This window comes from Falco rusticolus, chromosome 7 (assembly GCF_015220075.1).
Source record: "Falco rusticolus isolate bFalRus1 chromosome 7, bFalRus1.pri, whole genome shotgun sequence".
In the NCBI taxonomy this organism is placed as follows: domain Eukaryota; kingdom Metazoa; phylum Chordata; class Aves; order Falconiformes; family Falconidae; genus Falco; species Falco rusticolus.
This window is the reverse complement of record NC_051193.1, coordinates 65,095,533-65,109,281: the sequence shown is the minus strand read 5'-3', so window position 1 is coordinate 65,109,281 and position 13,749 is coordinate 65,095,533.

Sequence of the window (13,749 nt, the reverse complement as noted above, 5' to 3'; positions counted from 1 at the left end):
CATGAGTTGTATTGTGCTTTTTGACAGTTCATTAGCTGTCTCCGTACATTTGTTACAGCATACACACAGACATGTTGAAGGAAAAAGTTAGGATTTTTTTATTGGCTTTTCCGATAATTCATATCATAGGATTTTGGAAGAGTCCTTTCACCCTTTCCACTTTAATGTAATGGCCAATCTAAAAATGCATCTAATAACCAACTTGCAGACCCATTTTAATTACTGTTTATGAATTACACTATCAACCTCAACTGAAAGCTACAGAAAATTAAGCTACTATCATTGCCCACAAACAGCATCCTGATGTAAATTATTCCTCACTGGCACGATAGCATCAAGGTGAGCAGACAGTCACCTTGTCACTGGAACCAGAGCCAGTGCCTCGTGCCATACACCTTGCCTTGGAAGGATTCCCAGGATTATTTTTATTCCACGGACTGGTTGATCCCACTTCTTCCCTTTCGTGTATTTCTAAAGGCAACAGGCTCCCAACATTTCAGCCAGCAGCTCCCTCACGTCAGCAGAAATCATGGTTTGACACCCTCACCCTCTGCTTTTGGCGTTTGATTGATGCTGCAGTCCCAGGCAGCTTGTGGCACGGGGCACCTGCTGCCACACTGCCCCAGGTGATGGGTGAGCTCCTCGGGGCTGCACGCTGAGAAGGGCACAACCAACTCCAGTTTCAGTGGCCACTCTGCAAGGACAGCCCCCACGCAGCACACGAGGATTAGTTGTCCATGGAGCCTGTTGCATCTTCTCCCCAGGGTTGGATCACGCCCAGCCCCTGTGTCAGGATCGGAGCTCTCCACCCTCACTGTGATGCTGTGGTCCTTGCTGAAGCACCGAGAGATCCCAGTCTGAGTAACCGCAGCAGTTCCACACAATTATTCTTTCTGTCAGACACTTCTGCTCCCGACTGTAAATAGCTGCATCGCCATTTTATGCAGCTAAACGGTTCCTTTGCAGCAAAGTACTGGATTTCAGCAGTAGTGGTGGAACTTTGAGATGGATACAGCCTTAAAAGTTACAGTCCTTTGGGATGAAGAGAGCTATAAAAACGTGACATTAGACTGACCCTGTATATTGGCTTATTTCTTTGCTCATTCCCAAGTGTGTGGACTGCCCTGTTTGGGGTAAGAGTGGTGGTTCTGCAGAAACAGTTGAGAGTTGCTCTTTAATTATCCAGCTGCCCTGACATCCTTTCCTTGTCATACCTGTGCATGCACTTACAGAAACCCTTGGCAATAACATGTAACAGGGCTCAACGACTGAACCTTTGCTTTTAGCTATCATTTAGAAGATGAAGGCTGAGCTCAATGGCAATGTCACAAATTCTAAATTTATTCAATGGCTCTAAAGTTTTATAAGGGTAAATAATAAAAGCTTGTCAGTTTCTGTGCTTAGAGAGCCATTACTTATTATCTGCATTTTATTAAATAGCAGCTGCAATAGCAAAGATATTTTGGATTATGATTTCTTGTGACAATGTCTACATGCTTACAAAAACCCCAAAACACTTAGGGCTTCTCTGGCTTTGGAAAATCAGATGAGCATCATTTCTTCTCTGATAATGCTTGTGTCTGAAGTAGAAGCTCCCCATTGCTTAAGACCTTGCACAGAAACCATAGACTTTTGCTTATTGGCTTATCTATTTTAAGTGTGGCTACCTGAAAAAGTGGTGCCACCTCTAAAGTCTCAGAAGTCTTTGCAATGACAGTATAGAGTAAATTAGGGATGCAACCATGAAGCAAACCAGAAGAAATATGTTCTTACGTATAGTGAGAATCTTATCCAAAATAAAAAGTAGATGGTTTTCCTTTTCAAACTGCACTACAGGGCAGCCCTCAAGGCCTGCATGCAAAATGATTCCATCTGATAGCTTCAGAGGATACAGAGTTAAAACATGAAGAGTCTCAAGTAATAAGGCACAGGGAACGTACGAGAAAAGATGACATGGAACTGCATTTATCTTGTTTAAGAAATAGCCAACTCAAGGGAGATGATCACAGTTCAAAAATACTTGCAAGGAGACAGAATAAATGAATGAGGAGACTCATTAACTGTAAGGAGATAGGTGGAGAAGGACCAGCAGTTCTGGAATGAGAGAAAAAAAACCTGAGGTCACTGCTTAGGGCATCTATTAAAACAGTCAGAAGAGAGCAATCAGAGAAAGTGGTCCCAGTGAGAGCAGAAGTGATTTGACATTGGTAGGGATGATGCACTGAGAGGCATCAGGTGGTAGGAGGTATGATAGCAGAATTCAAGTAATCTTCATGGATTATCGACTGATTGAATGGACACAAAGAAAGTCCAGACTGAGAAAACTAATTGCTAATCACTTTCTGCACAAAAAAAACCCCAAAAACCAAACAACAAAAAACCCAAACAAACTCAAAGGCCCAGCAGAGCCAAAGGGGTTTTTCTGCTCTTGAACAGCAAATGTTACAAGCAGGAGGTGCATGGGTAGAAGTCATAAGTAGCAGCAGCAGAGTCTGTATGGTTCTCTTTGAGTTATTTAAAGACTACCCAGAACTATCATGGCTGGAGAAAAGCAATGACCTACTTGTTCAATATAGATAAATAAAGGGAGAAGAAAATTAAAAGCATATACGGATTCTCTGTGCCCTGCTAGATATTAAATCACTGGGAACATGTCACACATACTAGCAAACAGTAAGATGTTTTCTAATTAGCTACACGTCCACATGTGGCTTCTCTACTTCTCCAGCTCTTTTCCATAAAGCCAGGGCAATAGAAAGTTCTTGAAATTACACCAAAAGCCAGCACATATGGACCAAATTAGTGCTCCAGTGCTCTTACAGAGCCACCCAGCCAGCAGCCCTGTTTTCATTACACCAAAGACGTTTTAGCATTGGTTGTCCTGCTGAATCTAACTGCCAAGTGGTGTCAGAGCTTAGGCAGGCTAGTCCCATATCCCTTAAGGCTTTTGGATCCAGCTTCTTCTAGCGTCCCCAGACGTTTACAAATAAAAAGTGCAAGCTCTCAAGTACCAGTGTCATATGCTGTTTGCATAGTGCCTCATTTAACATGTTGGCAGACACCTTAATAGTAGTTCCAGAAGTGTTATCAACTAAAAATAAATGGAGCATGTTGATCAGTTTACTTTGAAAGAAGCAAAGTGGTGGACAGCGATAGCAGTGTGAAAGGCTCACCTTGTGATCAACAGGGATGGGAGAGTGTCATTTGTCTGCTACTGATTTTCTAAACTGATTTTCTAAACACTGCTTTTGATCTACCTTGACCTCGATGACTTATCAATTTGGGTTTTCTGTGATGACTGTGTACCCACCAGCTTAGGGGAATGCACAGCCTCTGGCATGTATTTCAGCTGTTTTGCTCAATACCACCAATCATTCCCAGATTCACATTATTATGTGTGGCTGGAAAATTTAAATTTCCATTAGATGTCAGGCCAGTCTTTTAGCTGCTTGTGTTGGATGAGAAGAGATGAAGACATGAACCTATGTATCATCAGACTGCTGAATATACAATATATTGGCTTGCCATCGCTATACCCTTGAGATTTTTATATATTCACTGGGCAATGGACCCACATGAGAGTGCCCTAACAAGCAGCTGCTGAATACAGCCTTGTCACAGAGGCCGTTATCAAGGAATGATGTTATCATCCAGAATGGCTTGAGACCACAGATGAGCTTTATGGTCAGTGATAGAAAAACAAGCAACAGATCCAGCATCATCAGCCAGGACTTCTAATGGTTTGTGATGGCTGGGAGGAAATTGTTGACCAGTACAACAAAAGCAATCTTTGTAGGTCTAAACATGAACTGCCAAAGTCACACAGGTCCACAAAGTCCAGATGCTATGAAAGCTGCTTTGAGAAAAACTTCAAAATAGCATTACCCAAAGGAGCGAGTGTTTCACTAGATAAGAACTTCCAAACACACAAGGTTAAGATCAGTGTTTTGAGCAACTGAAGTTCCTTCAAGACTTGGAGAACCTGTCCCCCCCCCAACAACTTTCAAGTATCAGTTCTTTATTAATCTCCACTGAGTTTGATATTCAAGGCTGTCGCTAGATGTTCTCCCAAAACACCCAGTGCAAAATTAGAGTTTTATACAATACTGAAGTCCACCATGGATCCTCCCAGTAGTATGTTATTGATACTATGATTTTCTTCTCTGAGGAACACCTCTAACAGTCAGTAAGATGGATTTGTCTGAGAAAACCTTGACTAATCAAGCAGTTTGTTACACTAAACAAAACTTGAGTGAGATTTTGGAAGTGTTATTGTCAAGGCAAAGAACTTTTCTTTTTCTCTTCAAGCCACAGGATAGGGTATAAAAATTTTTTTGGACCCATCTATCCACACCTCTAAACTAGTACGCACTAGACTGCAATTTTATGAGTGCTTTAGCAGTCTGCCCTTATACTGCCATTGTCACTAACATCTAAGGAAATAAGCCAGTTTGTGAATATGAAGCCTTGAAAGAAGGCACAAGGAAATAAAGGGGCTGACTGCAGAAAGCAAAAGGTGACAACAAAATTCTGCTAAGCTTTCAGTGACACAGTTCATAGAGATTTAAAAAAAGCTCAAAAAAATTTGTAAATTTTTTGTAAAAAAATTTTTTATGCCAGGAGGAAACCTGAAATTTCAAATCAAACTGTAAGACCCAGTTTCTGCCTCCCAGAACCGGTGTGTTTTTCAGGTGTATGAATTCAGCCCACCACCACCTCAGCTCACTCTGTTGCTTCAGGGTAGTCAGGAGTTTCAGAAATGTGTCTGTACAACCCATGCAGCTGGCAGGCACGGTCAGCCTGGGCAGAGCCGGTGTCCCGCTGCGTGAGATGCCATCGGGTCAGAAGGAAACGTTACTCCCCAGGCTGTCAACGGCACACTAAAAGCCCCTTAGCTCAGGCGAGGATCCTTCACGTAACACAGAAGCTTTCTGTCAGATCCAGGTTTGGAGGAGAAGAAATTCTGCAGCCAGGCCAGAGGCAAACACCACACCTCTCGCCTCAACAGTCTCTTTTTGGCTTTGTGTACCGACTACTCCTTACGAACTAATTTGGCCAGAGCTTGTCCAGCATCAAACAGTCAGCTATTGGCATGTTCTGGGAAAGGATGAATTTCAGCGGGGGCTCATTAGGATATATATTAACTTGATGGGAAAAGAGTAGGAAACTGAAATATGTGAAGGAGCATGCCAACCCAGCCTACAAATTATAGCATGATGGACAAACTCAGTATGAGCCTGCAGAAGAGGGTGGCAGCATTTCAGACTGCGTATGAGAACGAACTTGAAGCAAAAAAAGTTACAGTAAATGTTTTCCATGGTGCTCTGATGCAATAAAGACATGGAATATCATATTCAGCTTTGTCTTCATCAGTCAAACCAGATGGAGTTCACAGAAAAGCCATAAATGATTAAGAAGCTGAGAAATGGATTAGTAAGAGGAAAAAATGGTTATATTTGCCTAGCTTGGGTAATTACAGCCAAAGTGGATGTGAGGAAAAATGTGGCAACCGTCCATGTATTTTGGAGGATGGAAGAAATAATTCTTGTTGGATAAACAAGCATCAGCTAGAAACAGAATTCAATTCAAGAAAAGGAAATGACATGCTAACATTTCAGCAAATACTTCCAAACAGCAGTCCTTCCTCTGTCAGCCTTTAGAATAAACTTAGGTTGGAGAAGCTGAAATCTTCACATCTAGGGAGCTACAGAACTGAACAGAGGAAAGCACAGTGAATAGGGAATGCTGTTGCTGGAAAACTGAGGAAGAATAAACCAGAGAAGCTTCCACTTTTTTTATCTAGACAGTTGCTCAAGCTTAAGCCAAGAGGCTTACATACTCATCATACTCACCCGGGATTTGTTCATATTATTATGACCCTTTTCTATTTTGCACTGCACCTTGTTGCCATCTCAGCTGGGTTCAAAATAATTATTAGTATCAGTGCTTTATTCAATAGAAGCAACACGAAATACAAATAGTTGTGCAAATAAAGTAATCGTATATATAAGCGATATGTGTTGAAAGAAAGAAGCACAAAACAGGGTTTTGGTCTTTATAAGCATGGGATTAGAGCATGGGATTCCCACATGGCTTCTGTTTGTAAACGCAACAGCAATGATTCACAGATGGCAGAGAACTTCACAGTTTTATATCCATGAAGTAATCTTCTATTCAACGATGAGTTGTGATGATATTTCTCAGCATTTCAATAGGACTAAGAGGTACCCAAACCACTTAGGTTTTTACACTCTTTTATACTTTCAAGTACTGTCAGAATGACCACTCTGTGTATGTAAACTGAAGAAATCATACCTATATTTCTATTGGAATTTTTTTAACCTTGAAATGAACAGTTAGGTATGTAAACTTCCCATAACACAACTTTCAGGTGCTTTGGAGAAACATTGTCAATTAAGAACTTCTGGAAATCTCAGAACCCCTAAATAAATCAGCTACATAAATATATGCAAACTGAAATGTCATAATAGGTTTAAGATCAATTTTGAATCCTGACATAATTTTAAGGTATTCTTTCTCTTCTTTACTCTTGCTCCATCTCCGTCTCCTTCCAAATCTAATACAGGGAAATGTTTTTGGTTAAACATAGCAGGTCATATAGACAAGATTTACATGGAAGAATTGGGAGACCTTCACAATATCTGGGAAATAGCAGAGAGAAAGTAGACATTTCACTAGTTCAGCTATTATTACTTATGAATCAACTAGAATGACCTTTCATACTTGTTTGATAAAATTTACTTACTGAAACCCCAGTGGAAATGTAACTAATACATAATTTAAATCTCAAGCAAAAGCCTAAGATTAAGGTTTACATTTAAGCCAAAGCATTAAGAGGCTCTACAGATTTTCTACAAATTTTCACTCCCCATAAGAAGTCCCTGAGGCATTAGAAGCATTACTCTGGTGGTCAGAAGTCTCCAGCACTACATCAGAGAAAGTAATCCCTTTGCAGTTAACTATGCAAATGTCAAGTCTTTTAACAAATGTGAATTTTGGGAGGAATGTTCAATCACTTGGGTTATATAGGTGCACAAATGGTGAAACCATGCCCCTAAAGTTTCTTCAAGGCATACAAAAATTCCACTTACTAATGCACTATTATAGATTACAAGCCATCTGAGAGAATTATAAATCTTTATGCCATCTCAAAAGTCAGTCCTTATAAATCCTGTGTCCTGCTCTTTTTCACTTCAGGCTTTGAAAAATCCCAGTGTCTCTGCAACAAAATTGTGCAAACTATGTAAATACATGTAAGCAAGCATGACAGAAGCTCCATGGATGAAGAGACAATAATAAAAATACTCAGCCCTACTACTGCAGAGCACTATAGCTCAGTCCAGCAAAAAAGATTTGAGCATATTCTACAGCTGCACTACTCACACCTTCATTTTACTCATGTGTTTCTCATTCTGAGTATTGCAGCCTAACCAACAATGTCTTTCAGGACTGCATTGAGTGTATTTTCCCGATTTCAAATATTGTAACTTTTTAGATATGAAAATGTAACATCTGATAAGCCTCCAGGCTTTTGACCCCAGTTTCACATGTTACATTACCACAGTTACACGAACAGGTTTACAGGCTGGGGAGGAAAATGACATGCGTGGGCATAAATTAATACATGAGTGGGGCAAGGCAGATGTCTACTTATACCACGAAAGATTTTTTTAGTCTCTGCAACACAACCAGCTAACACTTTCTCCATTCTCCTAGCCTTATCAATCTTGAGATATTTTTAAAAATTTCCCTGGATAGGCATAGAAGTAGAGATTTTAGCCCCCTACATTCCTTCCATTCAGTTTTGCAAACCACAAGGAACCAGTCTCTATATTCACTTGTGGAATTACATTAGGGGAAATTAACTCAGTGATTATACAGTTTGATTTATTATTATGAAACAAAATGTAGGTTAGTATAACCACATAGATACTCAGACTTTAGAAAACCCAGCATTAGAACCATGACAGCCCACAGCCATGACTAGCAATAAATACCAATATTGCAATTCTTATATGAGAAGCATAAAGCAGTTTATAATAGGGAACAAGTATTACTTTTCTAATTTTACAGCTGAGAAGATCAAAGTGTCTTCTCCAAGGTGAGACCAGGAATAGAGCCTGCGGCCATCTCAATTCCAACCGTATGTTATCGTTTGAATTATTTCATGTTGCAGTAGCAATGCCAGTGCCAAATGCTTTTGAGCTGGGTGCGATTTGCAGGATTAAAGCCACAAACTTCAGCCTACAGCATACTTTTCTGGATGGAGGAAAAAGGAGGGGAGAGGAGCAAGCACTCAATGAAAGCAGCAAGTTGATCTCCAACATCAAGATGCATTTCAGTTTACATATCTAGATCAAATGGGAAAAAAATAATCTTCTGCAGTTAAAACCACAGTGTTCAGATTTTTAAAAAGAAACCTGAAAAACAGGTTTAGGACACTGTGTATGAATGGTTATCTTGAAATCTATTTTCACACACCTATGAGAAAAATGCTTGGTAAACATCGCTGTTCAGTATTCTTTTCCTCTCCTCTACCTTTGTTCAGCTGCCACCTACTTATGGCATTAATTTTGTGGAATTTACTTCATCTTTTTCCACCTTCTTCCCCTCAAATTGTTGAGATTTTCCGTGTCAGACATATTGGCAACCAGTTCCTCAAAGTTCTCTTATTTTATCTTCTACCTGACATGACTGTTTAGATTGTAGAAAAGGAAAGGAAAAGGAGAGCACACTGAGAACAGTGTATGATTTAAAACAAACATTTTGTCATGCCAAGGAAATATTGAACATCAACGGCAATCACTAAAACAAGATTGAGAGCGGATACTACACATCATAAATATCACATCTACATCAAGAACTTTTTTGAGTTAATAAGAAAGAGACCAGGGCAAATCTCAAAAAAGGAAAAAAGTCCAAAAGCATGTTAGACATGTCAGTGCTAATGGCACTTGTTGGACCTTCAGTGTGAACACAATTGCCAATAAAAATGTCATGCTGTTATGTGTGCTCAGGTTAGAGCAGTTCTGACCTGGTGCTTGGGTGCCATGAAAATGTACAAGAAGAGTCAAAAAAAAGAAAGAATTGACTGCTGCTGTATTTGTTCTCATCCCAAAAAGAAACAATTTCAGACAAACAGACTTATTTTTAGTCACATTTATATTTTAAAGGGACCTAGAGATGTGCTAAGGACTGAACTTGCATCAGAACTGGGCGTGATAAATTACAAATGCATGTCCAAAGTTAAGCTAAGCTGTGGAGAACAATGTGGAGGTTTTACTCATCCCCATCCTAATGTGAGATAAAGGCAGTTGCCTGTTATTATTGTCTATTTTTTAAGAGGTAATAGTGAATCTTTATAGGGCTACTGAGTGCTTGCTTGTTACAGAACCAACTGCCAGAACAGCAAGATGAAGCAAGTATACAGGTACTCCTCTAAGGTGTTCACCAATAGATAAACAGATGCTATAATGACATGGAGCAGAAGAAGTGATATTGGGGAGTAAACTCGCTCCCATTTCAGGATTTTTTATTCATAGGCATTCATCTGCTTCCACTCACTCAGCTGAGCTCACTGATAAATTAACCCCTTTTACATCTGAAGGCTCTGGTGTCTCAGGCTGGTAGGTGTTTAAGTGCTGGCGAACCAGTGGAATGTGAAAAAAAGCAAGCCTTAGAAACTGCAACAATGCTTCCCATGACTGTGCTGGCTCCAGGATCAAGCAGAGGCAGTGCACCATTCTGCTCTGTTTAACATCGCTGTTTTAAGTTTGGCTGCAGAAAAAATGAACAGGGTAACAATTTTAATGAGCAGGCAAGTTTTACCTTTGCATTCCAGCCTTTCAAAGAAATCGACCCTTTGGCTTTGGCCATGAGGCACGCGTTCAGACTGCCCAGCCTGATTTTGAACTGCAAGAAACTAGTGTTTTGAACTGCAAGAAACTAGGGCCATTGGTGTAGCTGTGCACCAACATCTCACTCTCAATGGCATCGCCTCTCTAACTGCAACAGTCTCCACCCAAGCACTGCCACTGCAGACCACAAGCACAGCAACAGACCCTCAGCACAGTTCACCACTCTGCTCTGTTCCAGTTCAGGCTGGCTGCAGCTCCCATTATACATCTGGAGGCGTTTCAGTATTCAGATGATTAACTGCAAGCTCAGACTTGCCTTCCTTGCACAATTAGCGTGGAAACAAATGTTTTTGAATTCTTTCCGAACACTTCTCACACAACTGATGTCAGCAACCCACTTTCAGAGTGTTCTCACAAAGCATTATCATGTAAGCACGATGCGAGCATGGTCAGCGATGGGATGTTGATCAGTGAAAGCCAATTTCACTTTGATGAAGACTATCCTGTTCTGATTTCTGAGCATGTTTGGACATATATAGCATTATCATTTGTGTGGGAGACAATACTTAGCAAGAATACAAAACAACAGGCACTGTTAATATTCACTCTGGGTAAAGCAGCTTTCCTACTGTCTACTCATATTTCACACTTTCCACACTAAACACAGCCCATCTCACAAAATAAGTCATTGCATTGAACTCTGCCTCTGGCAAATGCAGAACAACGCCTATCTGGCACAGTGATGTTTTGTACCAAACAAACCCCTTAATATGATTTTTAATTAGAATTTTAATGAATACGGTGAAAAAATGGAATTTGTACTCACTGAGCTAGCAGTTTTCTCAGGAGATGCTGTTTCATGCTAACTCAGGAGTTCTCTATTAGTCTCTCCTCCATCACAGACAATTGAGCAGTTTTAGCTATGTGGGCTTCTGCTTCTTCAGCAAGAGGTGATGGAAACATCCAAAACAACCAAAACCAACCCAGTGAAAGACGATGAGGGTAAAGGGAAGTAACACCTTCCCCCACCCCTGCAGCCCAGACTATTCCCACAGTGCTTGAGGTTCACTGAAAAATGAATGCTACAACTTATGTTGCAAAACACTAAGCTTCCAGCCAAAATAAATTTTCATTTCCAATAAAAACATAGGAGATTTCTATTGAAAACACAGAAATTTTTCAAGCAGTCCTATCTATTAAAAAACAATAAGGATTGGTTTTCTGTCTGTTACTGGATTTTTTAGTCCTGGTAAATATAAATGGCCTAAAAACCCCCTTACTACTGCCATGGAAAAAAGGTAAGATTGCCTAAGTGGGCATGCTAAGAGTCATTCCAGTTCCATTAAACTAACTCAATTAATTTAATCGCAGTAGGAACGAGATGAAAACAATGAAGATGTTGATGAGACTCCCCTTTTGGCCCTGGAAAGCCTACTTCCTCCATTTCTTAAAATGTACGAGATGCATAAGAAATCTTTATGCTGGCAGTGCTCCAGTTCAGGATGGAAATTATATTGCTGCAGTGCAGAATGGCAAAAGCATTTCACAAAAATTTCTGTTGAGCAATTAGAAAAAAGCCAGATGTATTCCTCTCATATGATGACAGCAGCTTGATTTCCACTTCAAAAAGTAATTCAGGGTATTTTAAACAATGGTTATTGAAAATTTTAAAGTCAGCAAGTCTGAATAAGTTGCAATCAAAAAATTTAACAGGAGCTAACCAAGGAGCTCTCTGGACCATCCATACTATTTCAAAGAATTTCAGAACACTAGGAAAGATTTCAGAGGACTGAGGGAACAGAGGAACTAATACAGCATCAACCTTTCAGTGGGTAGGCAGACTGCTCTGAATGAACATAGGCTGGACAACTGAGAGAAAATAATGGAATAACCCATGATTTTTGATTAATCCAGGCCATATAAAGCAAAAATAATTGAAATTAATGAAGCTTGTAAGAAAAAGAGCTGGCCAAATAAAATTGACTCATTTTGATGAACTAGAATTAAAAATTGGTTGAGGACAAAGCCAACAATAGAATTTTTATACTTCTGATGGGCATTTAAGTGTGCCACATGACACAGACTGAACCCAGAATTATACAAAATTAATCGGATGGCATGAAACGCCTTACAACTATGGGTTTTGAATCATACACAAATCTATTAAAGACTATCTTCTACTCTTATTTTGAAAAAGGTATAAAATTGATTCTTGACTGTAACACAATTTAATACTATTTTTAATAAATAGAACACAACATAAAATTACCTTTAAAATGTAAAGGTGTAGAAGTTTTGAGAGAGAGAAGCAGACATAATTAATGAATGCAATTGGTCACTTACTAAAAACAGGGGTTTTGTTCTCTGTCTGGAAACTGCTTTCAAAGGACTGCGGAAACAAAAGGACAGGGGTTCACCAACCGCAGAAGCAAGAGGTCCAGGGATGATTTAGACTTCCAATCTGATGCCATGGCTGAGGCTGCTATAAAAATGAGGCAGAGTAGCAGCAGGAAGGGTTGACATTGTACAACTCTTTTAGCAATCCTGTTTTGCTATTATGTTCAGTTATGTTAGTGTTCCAATTAAAAATGCATTTAAATAATTTTAAAGGACCCAAAGAAGAGCACCACAGATGAATAAAGGATTCAAAAGATTTGAGAGCTTATCAGTTACTTTAAAAAAGAACGCTGAAGAATGACTTTTTCAGTTTGTAAATGCCTACAGTGAAAACAGTAACGTCACAGCATGCACTTCACTTTAGCAGACAAAAGGCAAAAGATCTGACAGCTGGGTACTGAAAGACAACAAATTCAGGCTCAATTTAAGAGGCACATTTTTAACAGTAAGTAATTACATTTTGAACAATTTGGGTGGATTCTTCATCCCTAGGAGCTTTCAAATCAAAGCAGAATGCTTCCTCTATAAACACGCTTTAGTTCAAACAAAAATTTGAGGAACTCTTGGAAACTGCTATACAAGGAAGCAGACTGGACACACAGCGTTTGCCTTCTGCCTTGTGAATCAGATTACACTGGAACCGTTAAGTTTGCTTCGTGGACGTACCTCAAAGGAGGTACTGATTTAAGAAGGAAAAGAAGTGCAGTGCACCTGAAAGAAGCAATTCACCTTTTTGGCCTCAGTGAAATAAAGGTGAACAGGCCTGATATCCTGCAGATAGATGAGCCAGAAGAGACAGACACCTGAAAATTCCCTGGGTACAATTACCCATAATTTTTACAAATACAAAATTTGCAAACACTGAGGTTTCTAGTCTCAGAAAATAAAATTACTTCAATTGATGGCACTCCTTTTTGGATGTAAGGTAATGAGATTAAAGTCATTGCCTTGCCTGGTGCCAAGAACTCTAACCAGAATCTCTCTTACCTTAGAACAGGATCTCACACCACAAGGCTGCTGGATGTTCTGGGCACGACTGCCCAGTTCTCACTGCAAGAGTCATCTTTGAACAAAGACAAGACTGTGTAAAGATAGCCCCATTTTGAAAAATGTGCTTTAGTGAAAAGTTGGTATAGAGATTTTGTTGAAGAATGTTCTTCAAGACAGAAAAGTTATTCACTCAAGTAATTCTTTCGGTAGCCAAGATCCTACGTTTGTAACTTAGAACTCCTGCATACCCAGCTGACAGGATTAAGATGCAGTATAGGAGTTCACCCTGCACAGACGGTGAGCATAATGTACAGTTATCACATAGAGATAACAGTTCAGAGATTAAAAAAATCCTTCCAGGTTGTTCATGACAGATCTATGGCAATGGTCACCCATGACAATAATTTTCAAGAGTTCTGTACTCTTTTACTCATGCTCCTCCCAGAGACCCTTTAATTCATACATACTGTTAAAGCTCACATGA